At 38.6% G+C, this 20952-nt stretch overlaps 1 protein-coding gene across 1 annotated transcript in view; it reads right to left on the reverse strand.

Annotated features, from left to right (window-relative positions):
* Nucleotides 1–20952, reverse strand: part of ANO4 (anoctamin 4) — a 394735-nt gene that overhangs the window by 219757 nt on the left and 154026 nt on the right. The gene's annotated exons all lie outside the window — the stretch shown is intronic.

Below are 20952 nucleotides of genomic sequence, written 5' to 3' on the forward strand. Positions count from 1 at the left end.
TGTGACTTTTGATTAGAGCATTTGGTCCATTTACATTCAAGGTAATTATTGATGGATATGTGTTAATTACCATTTTGTTGCTTGTTTTGTGATTGTTTTTGTAGTTTTTCTCAGATCCTTCTCTTCCTTTCATGGCTTGCTAGTTTTTAGTGATATGCTTGGGTTCCTTTTTCTTTATTCTTTACATATCTATTTGTGGGTTTTGATTTGTGGTTACCATTAGGTTTGTAGATTAACATCTTCTGCATATGGCAGTCTATATAAAGTTGATGGTCACTTAAGTTCAAACCCATTCTTTACTCCTTTCCATGTTTTAGTTACATAGTGTCGTATTTTACATCTTTTTATTTTATGGATCCCTTGACTGATTTTTTACAGAAATACTTATTTTTACTGCTTTCGTGTTTCCTACTTTTCATACTCTCATTTATGGTCTTTCCTTTCCACTCAAAGAGTTCACTTTCTCATTTCTTGTAGGGCTGGTTTAGTGGTCATGAACTCCTTTAGTTTGCGTCTGTGAAACTCTTTCTCCTATTCTGAATGATAGCCTTGCTGGATAGAATATTCTTGGCTATAGATTTTTCTCTCTCAGCACTTTGAATACATCGTGCCACCGACTTCTGGCTTGCAAAGTTTCTGCTGAAAAATCTATGGATAGCCAGCCTTATGGGGACTCCCTTATATGTAACTGACTTCTTTCCCTTTGTTGCTTTTAAAATTTTTTCTCACTACTTTTTACCATTTTGATTACTATGTGTCTTGATGTGCACCACCTTTGGTTGATTTTGTTGGGGGATTTCTGTACCTTCTGGATCTGGATAGGTTTCCCTTCCCAGATTAGGGAAGTTTTCACAGCTATTATTTCTTCAAATAAAGTTTATGTCCCCTTTCCTCTCTCTTTGCCTTCTGGGATCCCTATAATGCAATGTTATTATGTTTGATGGAGTCACTGAGTTCCCTAAGTCTATTCTCATTTTGCATAATTTTCTCTCAGTTTTTCAGCTTTATTACTTTCCATTACTCTGTCTTCTAGTTCATTAATTCATTCCTCTGTTTCTTCCAGCCTATTTATTACATCAAGTTTATTTTTAATTTCACTTACTGTTCTACATCTCTGACTGGTTCTTTTTAATGTTTTCTATCTCTTTGTTAAGGGTCTCACTGCTGTTCTCCATTCTTTTCTCAAGTCCAGTGAGTATCTTTATGATCATTAAATTCTCTCTCAGGCATGTTACTTATATCTGTTTCACTTAGGTCTCTTGCTGTGGTTTTGTCCTGTTCCTTCATTTGTAATATATTCCTCTGTCTCCTCATTTTGTCTAGCCCTCTGTCTGTTTCTGTGTGTTTGGGAACTCAGCTACATCTCTTGCTCTTGAAAGAAGTGGGCCAGCTGTGCACTTTTAACTAGGTAGTGCTGGTCCTCCTCTACAGGGGAAACACAGCCTTAGCAGAGACCTGGGCTAGCCTGACCACTCCGCAAAGCACCCGCAGGTGAGAGATGCATTCTTAACAAAGTGCCCACATCTTCCACAGGGGGTTGGGAGACAGAGTGTTGGCAAGGTCTCTGTGGGTCTTCTCAGGGAGAGGATCTGCAGCACCAGGACTGAGGCAGGACTGGCTGGAGGGGCAGGGCGCAGTATAAGCAAGTTAGGTAGGGATTGCTAGTGCCCCGCTGGTTCCCACAGGTGGCTGTGTTTATGATGAGGGGTAGAGGAGGGAAATGGCATCTGCCAGCTCATTTGTTCCTGGAAAAGTCTCTCAGTGAACTCTGAGATTAGTAACTAACTTTCCTTCCTGTAAGCTCCAGGTGCCTTTCAAACTGCTGCTTCCAAGCTGCATCCTCACAGGCTGTCTGCTGTGCTGTCTCTTTAAGGGTAGGGGCTCAGCTTCCTACTGCCTTCTGGGCTCTGAGAGCTGAGCCAGCTGATTTTTAAAGCTCCAAGCTTTAAGTCCTGCTGATTGTAAGTACTCCTGAAATTCAGTCCGATTCTCAGAGCCAAATGCTATGGGGATTTCTCTTCCCCTTATAGGCTCCCCAGTGTGCTAGTCTGTTTCTCACTCCTCTCTGTACCTGTAGCTAACCTCCCTCCAGCAGTTAGATCCACAGGGTTTAGGTTCCCACCAAGTCCTGGCCTCTCCTACCCTGTTCAATGTGGCCTCTTCTCTACATTCAGTTGTGGAGTTTGTTTGGCCAGTCTTTGGGTCCTTTTCTGGGCTGTTTGTTTTGAAGCGAGTATTATCTAGTTGTATCTGTGAGCTGAGGTGAATTTAGGGTCCTTCTAATCTACCATCTTCCCTAGGAGTCCCCAAGCAACTTTTAACTCAAAAAAAAAAAAAAAAAAAAATCAAGCAATGTTTCCCATGAGATTCATGAATAGACCAGAGTTGAAGACTGAACTCAGATTTATGCCTCTGATAATCTCAGAATTATGTACCTTTTTAGAGCTATTTTATCCAGGAAAAATTCCAAACATACCAAATGCAAAAAGATTAGTTTAATAAATTCCATGTACCCATCACTTAGCTTCAACAAATATCAAGATTTTTCCATAAAGCTGGGGAGAGAAAAAGATTTTGCTAATCTTGTTTCATCATATTCCACTCCCTTTGTTGTTGATTTGATTTTTAGGTGCTAGAGTAATTTAAAGCAAACTCTAGACATCATGTCAATCTCATCAAAAACAATATTGATTGTATTGACTTACACTGATTCTATCAATATGGACTAAATCTACTGGTACATATGAACGATATAAAAATTCTAGATATTTTAAAATAATAAAATTATTAATAATCAAAAGATTTTTAAAAAGAATACTCACTGGTCATCATTAGAGGTTGCTAGAACACCAATTCATTACTCAGAAAATTGATAAAGGGAAAGAAGCAAACATTTATCCCTGCCTTTCCTTTACTAGCCATATTTCAAGATAACCAAATAGTTTATAAGATAAAGTTTTTACTACAGATTTCCAACTAATAAATTACTGATGGAAAAGAGAATTGGAAAGTAATTTTAGAAGCCTCAGTGAAATATGAAAGATGAGTTTTGTCTAAAGAAGCACTAGGAGGACAGAGCTAGAATTCAAACTCATGGAAGACTAAATCCAGATCTTTATTTTTTTTTAAGATTTTATTTATTTATTTGACAGAGAGAGAGAGACAGCCAGTGAGAGAGGGAACACAAGCAGGGAGAGTGGGAGAGGAAGAAGCAGGCTCCCAGAGGAGCAGGGAGCCCAATGTGGGGCTTGATCCCAAATCCCTGGGATCATGCCCTGAGCCAAAGGCAGATGCTTAATGACTGAGCTACCCAGGCACCCCTAAATCCAAATCTTAAAAAAAAAAAAAAAAAAAAAGCCAAGGAAACGTGTTAGCCTTATTTAATGCCAACAAGCCTGGGGAACATGGTCAGGAATTATGCCATCTGATGGAGCAAAGTTGAGCTTTACCAAATTGCAGAATTTTTTGAGAAGAATATCTTGAAATTTGAAGGTAGAAATTTAGAGTTGGAAGTTACCTTAGTGGTTGGCTAATTAATTTGGTGCCTTATATAGATGAGGAAACTGAGCCTGGCAGGGAGAAACAATCAGTCTACTTATTATCAGTACTGGAAGGTCAGCAAGAAGTCTATTAAAAACCTAGAAATGAGGGAAGCAAAAGCCTGCTCAGAAATAAAGTATAAATCAGCAATCATGGGTCATGTCAGAGGTATAAAGAGTTATCTCAAATTTCCCCAAAGGGGTAAAATGATGTGACCTGGGCCAAACTGTAAATTCTAACAAATGAGGTTTGGTCAGCCAAGCCTAACAACAACAACAACAACAGCAACAAAACTTGTAACAAACAAACATAGTGAGTTTGTGCCCATCCAGACGACAGCCTAAAAGTTCAAGTGTTCCAAAAGCCAGACAGTCCTGAGACACAATTTTACTCTCTTTTATTCACTTAACTGCCCTTGCTCTAACAGCATTCACCAATCTTCAGATTAGGATTTGGTTTCCATTGCAGGGAGAGAGTAATCATACTAATGTTCTCATCTACCCAGCAACCAAGGTTCTCAGTGTGGGCTAACAAATCGGCATCCTGAATTTCTTTCTACACTTATATCTTCTCATGATTGCTTAGAATGAATCCGCCCACAGACCTGGTTTCTAAGCCCACAGTGCTATGAGCCTGAGACTTGTTCTTGGGAAATTCACCCAGGTAAGGCTGGGTGACCCCTTGGGATTCTACCTGGCAGCCTTCCCCTCACAATGCATGCCCCGCTCTGATGCTCAGGTGCCTGGGCAAGTGTCAGCCTTTTACTCCTAGGTGTTTCTCTGTGGGTGGAACTAACACAAGAGCATCAACCTGGTATTCTTCCACTCTGTAATGCTCCCTACCATGGTTATATGTTCCATATTTCCAGAGAGATGCAAAACGAATTATCTGTAGACCCACCAAGACTCCAGAAGAATGTAGACAAATTTCCAGGTGACAGATTAAAGGGCTAGGAGATGTTTTAAGTCAACATTGGACAGTACATGCAGTCTGAGTCTGCAACCATGGAACAAACCACTCCTGAAAAAAACATTTCTCCTTGCCCCTTTTGCAGAGAATTATAAGGCTAAAGGAACCAGGACTATGACTCAGTGGGGCACTTCTAGCTCTTATAAAACTCCTTTCAAGGAAGTACAAAATGTTATAAATGACGATAAAAATTACACTGTGGAAATAAGCGGCATAGGTACTTGAAATTTTTGAATTCCATATTTAAAAATATAATAATGTAGATCATGGGGGGAAATGTCAAAAAAAAAAAAAAAAACCTCATGAGTATTGCCAGGAGAGGATGGATATGGGGAAGATGGGTATGTTACAAGGGAACTGGGGAGGAATCCTTACTGCCTCAGCAAATTCATATGGTCCTCCAGAAATTAAGATTTCTAAGAGGTACAGATAAAGGACCTGGCTCATCAGAGCTCTCTTCACACAATGGCTAAGTCCATGGGGGAGAGAGAGATGTAAATAAATAGCACATAAGACATCAAATATACTCCAGAAATGAAAAGTTAACATTTATTGAAGACTCAGCAGTTGCATCCTCAGAAATGAACTATCAGTCAATAAACTGCATTGTCCAATTTGTTCTTAATTACTTTGGGAAAAAATGTTGATGCTGATCATCTATTAAATGCCAGGCACTGTGCTAAATATTGATCATTACACCATTAATGCTTCACCCCAATCCTACAAGACAGAGAACTCGTATCTACATTTTACAGATAGGAAACCTGAGGCTCAAGAGGTAAAGTTATCTGTCCAATGTCACACAAGTGAGTAACTGAAATTTTAACCCTCATCTTTTCCACTATAGCATGCAGCCTGATGAATTTAATTAATTATATGCCAATACATAGGCTGGTTTTTTTTGTGTTTTTGTTTTTCAGAGAGGGAGGGGGAGGGGCTCTAAGGAAGGGAGAGGGATAGACTTTTAAGATTTTATTTATTTGAGAGAGAGAGAGAAAGCAGGAGCTGGGGGGGAGGGGCAGAGGGAGAGGGAGAAGCAGACTCCCTGCTGAGGATGGAGCCCAAAGCAGGACCTGATCCCAGGACCCTGGGATCATGACTGGAGCTGAAGGCAGCTGTTTACTGACTGAGCCACCCAGGTGCCTGGAGAGATAGACTCCTAAGCAGGCTCCACGCCTAGTGTAGAGCCTGATGTGGGGCTTGATCTCACAACCCTGAGATCATGACCTGAGCTGAAATCAAGAGTTGGATGCCTAACTGACTGAGCCACCCAGGTGCCCCTATATAGGCTGTTTTAAGTCTATAGCGGTTCTAAATAATTTAACAAGGCAGGGTTAGAAGGTATGGTATGCTGACACCCCTTTGACCCAAATTCTTATGAAACCATCTCTTCTCCTTCTTTTCCATCCATTTTGAAATGTCTTCCTGGTTTTTGACCAGCTATCAAAATACTGCAGTAAGAACCACTACTCTCATATTCTCATTCATCTGTCAGCACATGGCTGTCCCATTTCTCCAAGTAGTTCAAGAGTCTCTAGGGACAAGGATCTTATCGAGTACTTCTCAGATTCCTTTCTCAGCTCTGAACAAAGTACACTCCATACAAAGATGTGGGATAACAATCTGCCTTCAGTTCCTTCTCCCTCTGCATGTTGCATTCAACGTGGTGCAAAGACTCTTCGGGAAAAGGCAGAGCAGAGTCAAGAGCCAGCCAAGGAAGTGACACTGAGTATGTTGACCTGTGCAACAAATTTTTAATTTCATGCTTCCTGTTTCACTATATATTCATCTTTCCTAGACTCCTTAAGGCCTGAAACTTGGCTGCTTTCCTCAGCTTCAGCAGACAGCTTCCTCCCCAGTGCAGCTGAGAAGATGGAGCCCAGGCAATGTCAAGTTTCTAATCTTACCACCTTTCTACCTCAAAATATCTTTCAAAAAAAGTATCTTTTTCTCTCGAGACCTATCATCTACCTTACTTGATAAAAGATCTGCAGGCAGAGTGTTGAGAAACACATACCTTTAGGGATGAAGAGAGCAAGCATAGTAGGTGTTAAAATGTGAGTGCTGGAGTCAGGGTTTCTGGGTTCAATTCTTGGCCATACCATTTTCTACCCATTTTACCTAGTACAAGTTATTTAATCTTTTGCGCCTCACTTTAATCACCTGTAAAATGGGGACAATAACAGTTTCTACCCTACAGAGTCAAGAGAATGAGTTAATACCTACAAAGTGCTTAGGGCGGTTCTCGGCACACAGCAGGTGCTCAGTGCAAGGCAGGGGTCATCATTACCTTCTAACATACCAATGACTTCCCTGCACTTTTCACTCTCACTCCTTAGGCCCTAGAATTTAATGCCATTGCCTCTGTTCATCTGTTTTTAAACTTTTCCTTTGGTTTCCATGATATTCACGCTTCTCACCACTCCCTCTCCTAACTGGAAACTCTCTTCTTTCTTCCCAAAGGTGGGGGTATTAGTTTTCTTGGGCTACCATAACTGATTACCATAGCTTTGGTGGCTTGAAACAACAGAAATTTATTATTTCCCTGTTCTGGAGGCTTGAAGTCTGAAGTCAAGGTGTTAGGAGGACTGTGATTCCTCCAGAAGCTCTGGAGGTGACCTTTTCTCCTTGCTTCTCTCAGCCTCTCATGGGTTCTAGCACTCCTTGGTATTTCTTGCCTTGTGACCATATCACTCCAATGTCTGTCTCCATAGTTTCATCACCTCCTATCTCCCTCTGCCTTTCTCTTTTAAGGACATGCATGACGGCACTTAGGAGCCACCTGCAATACAGGATTATCTCTTCATCTTAAGGTCCTTAATCACTAAGGACCCTAATCACATCTATAAATTCTTTCCAAATAAGGTCATCTCCACAAGCTCTGCAGATTAGAACATGAATGTATACTTGGGACTATTATCACTCTACCACAGGCAGAGGTGTTTCCCAAGGTTTTGATTTTGTTCTTCTCCTTCTCTCTATCCTCTCCCCAAGCAATCTGCCAGATTCCACATCTCCAGCTACTGTCTTCATGAGGTCATTCCCAAAGTCACTCTTGCTCTGTCTCCCAAATTTCAAGCCCATATTTCCTACTTGGCCTGAATCTTCTCCTAAGAAAGTCAATGAGTCCACAGAAACACAAAAAATGTTTAATATTTTGATAAGAGAAAACAAGCTCAGATTTCTCTTAAGTACCTCACATTTTCCCTAAAATCCTATCTAAAATGTGAGTATTTTTCTCAATAAAATAAAATTCGCTGGTGCTCTTTCTCTCTGGCTCACTTCCAAGGTGCACTAGCTCTGGCTGCATTGCGCAGAAGTACACCCATGTAAAAGCGATTTGCTTTCATCTAAATGTCACTCCTGTGATTCAGAAGAGCTCTGTGCCACGGGAACATCTGCAGTTCTGTCGATGTTTTACAACTTGCAGCCAGAGCGTCTCTGTGTTGCATCACTCTCCTTGTCATTTCTTAGATAAATTACTTTTCAAACCACTGAAAACCTATGTTTTGAATGTCACTACCATGAGCAAAACATAAAACTCACCTATTCCTTATTAAAAAAGAAAGAAATTTGTGCAAGGGTGTGTTTATTTCTAGTTTTCTCTTATTCTCAGATTTAACTACAAAGTAGAGAATGAATCTGTCACTTCCTTTTCCCAAAACACTTATGAGAACAGAGGTGAAAATTCTCCTGGCTGCTTCTCAGGCTTAGAATTGCTTTCCAAAACTTCTGGAGCTTTCCTAATGTCCTCTTTTATTTGGTTCAAATTCATTTTACAAAATATTTATAAAATAGGCTGATACCCTCCCATATTCTAGGAAGGAAGAACTCAAACACGTAGATTACACAAAGCCAAGGATGTACCCCAATTATTATTAGCGTAGGTATAATCCCATTTCAGTGGGCAGAATTTGTGCAACCTCAGATGAACTCAGGTGGACCCACAGCAAACGTTCTGAGGAGCTCTGAGTATCAGAAATGATGGGTAACTGAATGTGGGTACATTCCAGGGAGCAGTCACAGATGCTGAGATGTAACCCATATGAGACCCTTCTGGAGGCCTGAAGATGGTGAACTGTTTAGTCTTAGTAGACCTAATGAGAGGATTTGCTACAATCCAACCTTCCTCCATCACACCAGGTCCTTGAATGCATCACGTCTCCTGTTTGGTCTCCCTGCATTGTAGCAGGCTATTTGATGGTTTAACATCAATATGTTACACCAATCCAGCAATACCAACACATGAAAACACATCAAAACTGCCAAGTCACTGTTATTTGTAATTTTTTGTGACAGTTGTCTATCTAAAGCCACATGAACTTAGCATTCAAGCACTTTGGAAAAAGACCAAAATGCTGAGGATTAGATATAATATTATCTAGATTTAACTTTTGGCTCAATGTCTACGTAAAGAATTTACAGAATCTGAAAGGATGGGAGCCTATAATAATGTATAACCAGCCTTACTAAGTTCAGATAAAGTGCTGGAGATAAATTACCAGAGTTTCTCTCCTTCAAACCCATCTCTAGATTCTATATACCTTTTTTGTAACTTCTTTCTTTCCTGTGCCTGAGGCTGATTTAGAGTTTCCATTTTTCCCCCCTCTGCTACAGAATTCTACCAGAAGCACTTCATTTCAGGAAACCAGAATTATTGTCCCCAGTTCATATCTTCTCTCTGCCGTGTGGCCCATCAGTACTTCCCAGTAGGGAGGGAAAGTATGTTCCCTGCTCTGCTGATTTTGGACTTGGTCATCATGACTTGCTTCAGTCAATGGAATGTTACTGGACATAATGAAAGCAGAGACATGAAATGTGCTTGCATAGTTTGCCTGAGTTATTTACGCCCTGCTCCCTCACTACTTCAGCACTTCTGAGGGGCATCTACAAGATCTACTCCTATTGGATGGCACCTTTTCCATGGCTCTCTTTCTGCTGGGCTCTAATGTTATCCTCTTTACAAATAGTTAAGCCCCTACTCTTCCTAGATCCTGAGTGCTTCACTGCCTCTTAATTTCCTTACTACAATCCCTCCTATGCAGCATAAGAATCACCTTCATTAGTCTGTTCATTTGTGAGAATTCTGTTTTCTCCTGAACCTTTGTTATCGGAGACTTGGAAATCCATCCCTTTCAGTTTTAACACTTAAAGGTTCTACATACTCAAAAGTCAACAACATCACTGAGAACTTTCTTGGAAGGTTCTCAAAAACTTCATGTGGGCTATCCTTCACCTTTATTCCCCATTTTCTCGTTTTGTAACATTTTTATCATCTTTTTCTTCTTCACTACTCTGAAGGCTAATCTAAACTCTGGATTTCTCACTTCACCTCATCCTGCAATATTTAACTTATCCTAAGTCTTTACTGAACGTAACATTGAGAAAATGGCTATGGAATTCTTGTAATCCCATGAAAGTTTAAGGGTTTTCCTGGTGTTCTGTGGCCATAGACACAATGTATTCCATCCCCCCCCCCCCAGCCAAAACACACACAGATATAAAACTTCTAACAGGAAACTTGTCATAGATCATACTTAAGGATGTAAACAAGATGGAAGTAGGCAATTACGAGAGTACGGTTTAAAATTAACACCTTGGGAAAGAGCTCTTTTTGAGACGTTCAGTTGTCTATTGATTGATCCATGGAACAAACATTTGTTAAGAGATCACTCTGCTAAGCACTGAGGATTCGAGGATTCAGAGATTAAAGGATAAAGTCCTTATACTCGCAGAGCTCAGAGTCTGACAGAGAAGGCATACCCCAGTCCTAAAGAAGCAAAGAGCTAGGGCATCCAATGCCATCTGGAGAAAGATATCAACACTTCATAGATTTAAAAAAAGATCAGGTCATTTTGTCTTTCCTTAAGCAGCCAGTGAAAAGGCATTTCTGGTTTTTCTAAAACAAATTGAATTATTTGGCATTTTTCATAATAGAGTGGTGTGGTCAAATGTTATCACACCCCAGTACATACAGTTGGGGGTAGGCAACAAAAATAACCAAGAGACTAGGGTGTCTATTTCACATGGTAAAACACACACATTGTGAAAATGTAAACACTGCCATTCCTAAATTTCAGTGCAACCACTTATTAAGTGGTATCTCCAAGTGAACAACTTAAATAGCGTAAGAATATTATTTCTTAAGATCCTCGGACTCAACTTTAACTTATTTTGGCAATCAATAAAATGCTTCTATAAGTGAAACAAAATGGTTTATTACCAGTAACATCAAATGACAAGCACTAACCCCCTAAAAGGAACAGTGCTAATTATATAAGATTTTGGTCATTTAGTCAAGTGACCAAAAATTTAGTTAAAAAGAATTTTTTACAAAATAACTTATTTCTACTGACAATGACTGAGCTCTACACCCTCCTAGGCCCAATGACAGAAACAAGGAGGTTGAAGGCAGAGTCTGTGATCTTGCAAGGAAAGAAAGTATGCAGAAGTAACTCCAACAGAAGGAAGAGGTGAAAGGGCCACAAGGGAGGTATGGTTCAGACTATGTACACTCGAAGCACACTCCTCCTATAAAGAGCCACATAGTAAATAGCTTTGGCTTTGTGAGCCATATGATCTCTGTTGCAGTTACTCAACTCTGCTGGTGTAGCCCCAAAACAGCCATTGGCAATTTACAAATAAAGGAATGTGGCTGGGTTCCAATAAAATTTTACTTTTAAAACCAAGCAGCGGGTCAGATTTGGACCATGGGCTGTAGTTTTCCCCACCCAGAGTTCTGGGGAAGGCTATCAGGAAAGGCTTCATGAAGAGGGCAGTACATGGTGTCACTAAGTCTAGACTGCTGGGTAAGTTTCTAATAGGCAAAGATGGAGGGAAAGAGCATTCCTGGCAACAAGGGCACAAGGGTATGAAAGATCAGAGTGAATTCATGGAAGGAAGAGGAGTCTAGTTTCAAGCATGTTTAAGCCATGTAAACAGTAGTTTGGGAGTGGATTCTTTTGGGTTTTCCATATAGAGTATCATGTCATCTGCGAAGAGAGACAGTTTGACTTCTTCTCTGCCGATTTGGACACCTTTTATCCCTTTTTGTTGTCTGATTGCTGTTGCAAGGACTTCTAGTACTATGTTGAATAATAATGGCGAGAGTGGGCATCCTTATCGTGTTCCTGATCTTAAGGGAAAGGCTTCCAGCTTTTCCCCATTGAGAATGATATTTGCTGTAGTCTTTTCATAGATGGTTTTTATGAGACTGAGGAATGTACCCTCTATCCCTACACTCTGAAGGGTTTTAATCAGGAAAGGATGCTGTATTTTGTCAAATGCTTCTTCTGCATCTGTTGAGATGATCATATGGTTCTTGACTCTTTTCTTGTTGATATGATGTATCACACTGACCGATTTGTGAATGTTGAACCACCCTTGCATCCCAGGGATGAATCCCACTTGGTCATGATGGATAATCCTTTTAATGTACTGTTGGATTCTATTAGCCAGGATCTTGTTGAGAATTTGGCGTCCATATTACTATTAGAAGTTATAGAGCAATTCAGTAATGTGGCGAGATACAAAAATCAATGCTCAGAAATCAGGTGAAATTCTATACACGAATAATGAGATTGAAGAAAGAGAAATTAGGGAATCCATCCCATTTACAATAGCACCAAAAATCATACGTTATCTTGGAATTAACTTAACCAGAAACGTAACGGATCTATATTCCAGAAACTACAAATCACTCTTGAAAGACATTGAAGACACAAGGAGATGGAAAAATATTCCATGCTCATGGATCGGAAGAATTAACATAGTTAAAATGTCCATGCTACCCAGAGCAATCTACACTTTCAATGCTATCCCAATCAAAATACCAATGACATTTTTCAAAGAACTGGAACAAATAGCCCTTAAATTTGTATGGAACCAGAAAAGGCCCCAAATCGCTAAGGAATTGTTGAAAAGGAAAAACAAAGCTGGGGGCATCACAATGCCAGATTTCAAGCTGTACCACAAAGCTGTGATCACAAAGACAGCATGGTACTGGCACAAAAACAGACACATAGCCCAATGGAACAGAATAGAGAAATCAGAAATGGACCCTCGGCTCTTTGGGCAACTAATTTTTGACAAAGCAGGAAAAAAACATCCAGTGGAAAAAAGACAGTCTCTTCAATAAATGGTGCCAGGAAAATTGGACAGCTACATGCAAAAGAATGAAACTTGACCACTATCTCACACCATATACAAAGATAAACTCTAAATGGATGAAAGACCTCGATGTGAGACAGGAATCCATCAAAATCCTAGAGGAGAGCATAGGCAGCAACCTCTACGACATCGGCCAAAGCAACCTTTTTCATGACACATCTCCAAAGGCAAGAGAAAAAAGATAAAATGAACTTGTGGGACTTCATCAAGATAAAAAGCTTCTGCACAGCCAAGGAAACAGTCAAAAAAACTAAGAGGCAGCCCACGGAATGGGAGAAGATATTTGCAAATGATACTACAGATAAAAGACTGATATCCAAGATCTACAAAGAACTTCTCAAACTTAATACGTGAGAAACAAATAAATCATAAAATGGGCAGAAGATACGAACAGACACTTTTCCAATGAAGACATACAAATGGCTAACAGACACATGAAAAAATGTTCAAAATGATTAGCCATCAGGGAAATTCAAATCAAAACCACACTAAGACACTACCTTACGCCAGTTAGAATGGCAAAAACTGACAAGGCAAGAAAGAAAAATTGTTGGAGAGGATGTGGAGAAAGGGGATCCCTCCTACATTGTTGGTGGGAATGCAAGTTGGTACGGCCACTCTGGAAAACAGTGTGGCGGTCCCTTAAAAAGTTAAAAATTGAGCTACCCTATGATCCAGCCATTGCACTAAGGGGTATTTACCCCAAAGATACAGACGTAGTGAAGAGAAGGGCCATATGCACCCCAGTGTTCTTAGCAGCTCTCTGTCCACAATAGCTAAATCGTGGAAGGAGCCGAGATGACCTTCAACAGATGACTGGATTAAGAAGCTGTGGTCCATATATACAATGGAATATTACTCAGCTATCAAAAAGAACAATTTCTCAACATTTGCTGGAGGAGATGATGCTAAGTGAAATAAGGCAAGCAGAGAAAGACAATTATCATATGGTTTCTCTCATCTATGGAACATAAGAACTAGGAAGATCAGTAGGAGAAGAAAGGGATAAAGAAAGGGGGGGTAATCAGAGGGAGGAGTGAAGCATGAGAGACTATGGACTATGAGAAACAAACTGAGGACTTCAGAGGGGAGGGGGGTGGGGGAATGGGATAGACCGGTGATGGGTAGTAAGGAGGGCACGTATTGCATGGTGCACTGGGTGTTATATGCAACTAATGAATCATCAAAGTTTACATCAAAAACCAGGGATGTACTGTATGGTGACTAACATAATATAATAAAAAAATATTTTAAAAATAAACAAACAAACATTCCCTGGAGGATCAAATATTTTAAATATGAGATGTATAGAAGCATAGACAAAAAGACAACTTGGAAGTAAAAATAATCTAGGTTAACTGCATGATTTTTGTAAATAAGATTAGAGTGCTCTAGGAAAAGGATGTTTCTTGTTTAGTAGTAAATTATTTAAAAAACCTGAATTAGAGACCAAACCTAACTCTAAGTCCAGTTTGTTTATTCTTTTCCATAATGCCATGCTGTGTCTTTTCATCTGTACTTACTTACTAAAGTATTCTACTCCAGTAAAAAAGTAATTAAATATTTTGGAAATTAAAAAAAAAAAAGACATGTGAACAGTAACACTGGCTGTTTAGACTGAAAGTAATGATAAGAACTAACTTTTGTATGGAATTTTAAAATTTTTAGGCAATTTGTCCAGAGCCTTGAATGCCAGACTAATAGTCTTCAGTTTAAGGACAGTGACAAATCACTGAAGATATGTGAGCAATGTTGGGAGGGTGCATCATCAGAGCAGAGATTTAAGAAGAGACTGCCTACTTCAACTGGGGAAAAAGATCAGGGTAAGAATCACAGGGGCCTGGATCAGAACAATGGCAGTAAGAATACAAACAGATTCAAGAGAGACTGAAAGTAGATTCTGTAAAATTTGATAAACTTTTTGAGGTTTAGGAGTGTGAGGAAAGACTCAAAATTAACTTTGGATCTGAAGATAGCAGCAGAAATAAAAACAGATGGGATATTTGATAGGCAAGATGTTGGGTTAAGCTTTGGATATGCTAGGTCTCTGGCTCCCCCTGGAAAAATAAGTCTTTTCCAAGGTATTAATTTTAAGCCATAGTCTTTGGATTTGGACATCCAAATAAAATGTTCACCCAACACTGCCAGAAATAGAGGTGTGGAGTTTGGAAATGTCTCTGGCTGGATTTCTTTGCCTAGAATTGCACTGAGGAGGCCAGTGAATGAGACAGATTAATGCTAAAGCTCTGAGAGATACCGTAATTTTTGTAGAAAAGAAATGAGATCTCGGATAAATCTTGAGGGAACTTCTAGAAGGGGAGTAACCAAAATAACAGCAACAATAGTTAGCATTTGTGGAGGGTTTTCTACGTGCCAAGCATCATTCTAAGAGTAACAAATATGTTAACTCATTTAATCATTGTGTCAAACATACATTAGCCATACACATTCTTTATTTCCATTTTACAGATGAGAAAATTGAGGTACAGAAATAGTGTGTAACTTACCAAAGGTCGCACATAAGTCGCACGGCCAGGATTTGAACCCAGGCAGCCTGACTAGCCCACATGGCAATATTGCTCTCAGTAGGAGAAAGGAGTCAAGGGGACTGACTGCATGCAAAAGGAATGTCAAAGAAGTTGAGAACGGAGAAGACAAAGGTTTAAAGTGAACTGGGACAGAAACAGATGCCAAAACACAAAAAGCTGAAGAATGAGAAGATGGGCGGTAAACACAGGAAGTGCAGACAGTGAATCCAATACACTGAATTCAGGTCCTGTGGTAGGGAGAATAATGGCTTTCCTGGAATCTGTGAATATGATACCATACACACAGAAAAGATGACTTCGCCGATTTGATTAAGAACTTTGATATGGGGAGATTATTCTGGGTTATATGGGGAAACCCAATCTCATCATTAGGCCTTAAAAGCAGAGAACATTTTGTGGCTGGGGTCAGAGAGAGATGCTCGATGACTGGCTCATGGAAGGAACCACAAAGCAAAGAATATGGCAGCTCTAGAAGCTGGAAAAGGAAGGGAAACAAATTCTTCCCTAGAGCCTCCAAAAGAAACACAGCTCTGCTAGCAATTTGATTTAGGCGAGTGAGAACTGTATCAAACTTCTACCTTGCAGAACTTTAAAATAATTTATTTGTGTCATTTTCAGCCACCAAGTGTAATTTGTTACACTTGTATGGTAATTTGTTACCATAGCAATAAAACACTCATCCAGGTTCCCAACTCTCCTTAATCTGATTAATATTTTTGCTAATGATTCCAACACCCTGGTCTATCAGCCTATCCCAGGCCACCACCACTGACAATGAGCCTTCCCCAGAGTCAGCATGGCCTCCCAGATGTTCAAGGCAGTGTACTCAGGGGACAGGGTAGGAGACAGATGGTCAAGTGGCCTCTGTCTGAATTTCCTTAATCAATATTTAATTTAACTGGCCATAAAACAAATGTTAATTCAGAAAAGTCTAAAAATTTATCAAAACTAACTTCAGAATACAGCGCACTAATTACTTACTGATTACAGCTCTATGCTAATAATGACCCAATTAGATTTTTAGCTGTATAATGTGCTTCTATAGACACTTGGTTTAACAGATGTTTGAAAAACAGGAAAAAAAATGACACTAAGTTACATGCACTTTGAAATGTAACTTCTTAATCAAGTGTACAATGATTATTTCCAAAAGAACAATGAAGGTTATTTATGTGATTTGAGTTATAAAATTGATCTTGACTAATTTCAGTATTACTTAAATTTCTGATATAGTTAATAATTAATGAAAATTTGTCTGGCAGGCAATTTTTATATTTTAAGGTCCATTTGAAATGCCTTAAATTGTAAATGTATATTTTTTCCTTAAACATTTAAAACTACTATGAATAGTTGCATGCCGACAAATTAGATACCCTAGAAAAAATGGATAAATTCCTAGAAATGTACAATTTACCAGGACTGAATCATGAATAAACAGAAAATCTGAATAGACCAATTGCTAATAAGGAGGTAAAAAATCAGTAATCAAAAACATCCTAAGAAACAAAAGTCTAAGACCAGATGGGTTCATTGGTGAATTCTCCAAACATTTAAAAAAAATGAATACCAATCATTCTCAAACTCTTCCAAAAAAAACAACTGAAGAGGAGAGAACACTTCTAAACTCATATTATGAAGCCAGGATTACTCTGATAACAAAGCACTGCACTACATTACATTATAAGAAAAGGAAATTACAGGCCAATATCCTGATGAACATCCTCAAAATCCTCAGACAAAATATTAGCAAATTCAATTCAATAGTACATTAAAAGGATCATACATACACCATGATCAAGCTAGATTTTTTTCCTGGAATTCAAAGATAGTTCAACATATGCAAATCAATATATGTGATACTCCACATTAACAAAGTGAAAGATAAACATGATAGGATCATCTCAATAGATGCAGAAAAAGCATTTGACAAAATTCAACATCCTTTCATAAAACTCTAAACAACCTGAGTATAGAAGAAATGTACCTCAACATAATAGAAATAAAAACATATGACAAACCTACAGCTAACATCATCCTTGATAGTGAAAAGCTGAAAGCTTTTTCTGTAAGACCAGGAACAATATGAGGATGCCTATTCTGAACAAATTTATTCAACATGGTGCTAGAAGTCCTAGCCAGAGCAATTAGGTAAGAAAAAGAATGGAAAGGTATCCAAATGTAAAGGAAAAAATACAAGTAAAATTCTCTCAGTTTGCATGATTATTTATAGAAAACCCTAAAAACTCCACCAAAACTGTTAGAATTTTTTCATTTTTTAAATTTTTTTATTATTATATGTTAGTCACAATACAGTACACCATTAGCTTTTGATGTAGTGTTCCATGATTGTTTGCGTGTAACACCCAGTGCTCCATGCAATATGTGCCCTCCTTAATACCCTTCAAAACTGTTAGAATTAATAAATTCAGTAAAATTTCAAGACACAAAAACAACATGCAAAAACCAGCCACATTTCTATACACTAACAACAAACTATCTGAAAGGGAAATTAAGAGAACAATCTCATTTACGGTAGCAACAAAAAGTAAAATATTTAGAAATAAATTTAACCAAGAAGGTGAAAGATCTGTGCACTGAAAACCTCAAAACACTGATGAAAGAATTTTAAAAAGACCCAAATAAGTGATCAGATTTCTGTGCTAATTGGAAGAATATTGTTAAAATGTCCATACTACCCAAAACAATCTACAGATTAAATAAAATTTCTATCAAAATTCCAATGGCATTTTTCACAGAAATGGAACAAACAATCCTAAAACTTGTATGGAACCTCAATAAACCCCAAACAGCCAAAGAAATCTAGAGAAAGAAGGACAAAATTGGAGGCATCACACTTCTTGATTTCAAACTATATAACAAAGCTGTAGTAATCAATACAATATGGTATTGGCATAAAAATCACACATAGATCAATGGGAGAGAAAAGAGGATTCAGAAATAAATTCATGCAAGAGCCAAGAATATACAATGGGGAAAGGACAGTGTCTTCAATCAATAGTGTTAGGGAAACAGGATAGCCACAACCAAAAGAATAAAACTGGACCTTTATCTTACACCATAAACGAAATCAACTCAAAATGGATTAAGAACTTGAATGGAATACCTGAAACTGTAAAACTCCTAGAAGAAAACATTGGAGGTAAGCTCCATGACATTGGTCTTGGCAATGTTCTTTTAGATTTGATATCCAAAGCAATGACAACAAAAGAAAATAAATATGTGAGTCCACATTAGATTAAAAAGCTTCTGCACAGCAAAGGAAACTACCAAATGAAAAAGCAACTTACTAAATGGGAGAAAACGTTTGCAAATTATATATCTGATTAGGGATTAGTATCCAAAACATATAGAGAACTCATACAACAACAAAAAAGGAAACAGTCCAATTTAAAAATGGACAGAAGATATGAATAGACATTTTTCCCAAGATGACATACAAATGGCTAACAGACACATGAAAAGATGCTCAATATCACTAATCATCAAGGAAATGCAAATCAAAACCACAATGAGGTATCACCTCACACCATGCTTGGGTCTCTATTACCAAAAAGACAAGAAATAACACGTTGGTGAGGATGTGGAGAAAAGGGAAGCCTTGTACACTACTGGTTAGAATGTAAATTGATACAGCCACTATAGAAAATAGTATGGAAGTTTCTCAGCAAATTAAAACTAGAACACTATATGATCCAGCAATCCTAGTTCTATGTGTGTAACCAAAAAAAAAAAAAAAAAAAAAATCAAATCATTATCTTGAAGAGATATCTGTACCCCCATGTTCACTGCACCATTATTTACAATAGCCAAGACATAGAGACAACCTAAATGTCCATCAATGGATAAAGAAAATTTGGTATACACCATGTATTATGTAATATTATTAATGTAATATTATTCGGCCGTAAAAAAGAAGGAAATCCTATTTGCAACACATGGATGAACCCAGAGGTCATTATGCTTCATGAAATAAGTCAGACAAAGACAAATACTGCAGGATCTCACTTGCATGTATAATCTTAAAAAAAAAAAAAAAAACCCTCATAGAAACAGAATAAATTGGTTATCACTAGGGTTAAGGGGGTGGAACAAACAGGATGAGGCTGGTACAAGGGTACAAACTTTCAATTATAAGATGAATAAGGTCTATGGATCGAATGGATAACATTGGTGAATGTTGTAAATACAGCTAATACTGTATTATACAAATAAAATTTGCTGACAGAACTTAAGTGTTCTAACCACATACACATACATCACACACACACACAGAGTAATATGTGAGATGATGAACGTGGTAATGAACTTAATGGTGGGAAACCTTTCACAATACATACATGTATCAATTCATCATGTTGTATACTTTAAAGATTTTATTTATCTATTTGAGAGAGAGTGTGCCACAGAAGGAGAGGGAGAAGCAGACTCCCCACTAAGCAGGGAGCTGGCCCGGGGCTCAATTCCAGGACCCTGGGATCATGACCTGAGCCAAAGGAAGATGCTTAACCGAATGAACGACCCAGAAGCCCCTAAATATTTTTTTAATTATACCTCAATAAAGATTGGAAGGAAAAAAAAAAGAAACAGGGTTGTGCATTAAATCACTGTTGCTATGACAACTGCCTTTCTCCCTTTTAAACAACTCTGGTGGATTATAAAAGTCCACAAGCATGTAACATTAGAGTTGGGAGAAAGCTTACAGATCATCTATTCCAATAACCGCATATTCCAGGTGAGGACACTGGAGTCTAGAATAGTTCCATGATAGGCCCAGACAACACAACAATGTCAGCAGCAGAGTAAAAACTAAAATCAGATCTTCTGGTCTCAAACTCTTCCATCACAACAGACTGCTAAGACTTAACTATAGAAACCTAATGGGAAACCATCTTACATTGCTATTTACATATTATTAAGAGTGGAGAATTTGATAAGCACAGCCAATCAATGCTTGAGTATATTCTGCAAATAAACTGATGAAAAGGCATACTCTTCCACAAAATCTGACTCCTAAGAGCGCACTGGGTGGATGCGTGACAGTTAAGGGGATATAAAGAACGGAATTTCAGAGCAAATGGTCCCACAGATAAACGTCTTCAGCTTAGAGTAGATACTCTTGCAGCACAGAGGCTTGGTTGGAAGTTGTACTAAACATACGGACATATTTTTGTTTTTGTTTTTTTAAAGATTTTTATTGATTTGAGAGTGAGAGTAAGCACAAGCAGGGGGAGGGGCAGAGGGAGAGGCAGACTCCCCGCTGAGCAGGGAGCCAGATGACAGCTCAATCCCAGGACCCTGGAATCATGACCTGAAGAGAAGGCAGATGCTTTACTGACTGAGCCACCCAGGTGCCCTGACAAGGCTATGTTTTAATGACTTGTTTCACTATCGGAAACTTGAACGGCACTAGAAATTTTAGAAAGTGAGATTTATGGCACTAAATTCAAATACATTAATGCAAAAGAAGCCCTTTTCCCTACCGTGGATCCACTCCTTCCTTCATTTTATAAACTATCCTACAACAGACCCTTTGATGCAGGGATGAAAGACAAAATACTTCCTCCTCCAGGAATACAAAATCCACCCTCATTTGTGTTATAAAACAATTACCATCCCAAGGGTTGACTTCTTGGGAAACACGAATTCAAGTACCACAGGCAGAGCTTTCAAGGTCTGGAGCTCAGAAATAAATATTGACTGGTAA

The sequence above is a fragment of the Ursus arctos genome, unplaced genomic scaffold (genome assembly GCF_023065955.2).
Source record: "Ursus arctos isolate Adak ecotype North America unplaced genomic scaffold, UrsArc2.0 scaffold_21, whole genome shotgun sequence".
Classification (NCBI taxonomy): domain Eukaryota; kingdom Metazoa; phylum Chordata; class Mammalia; order Carnivora; family Ursidae; genus Ursus; species Ursus arctos.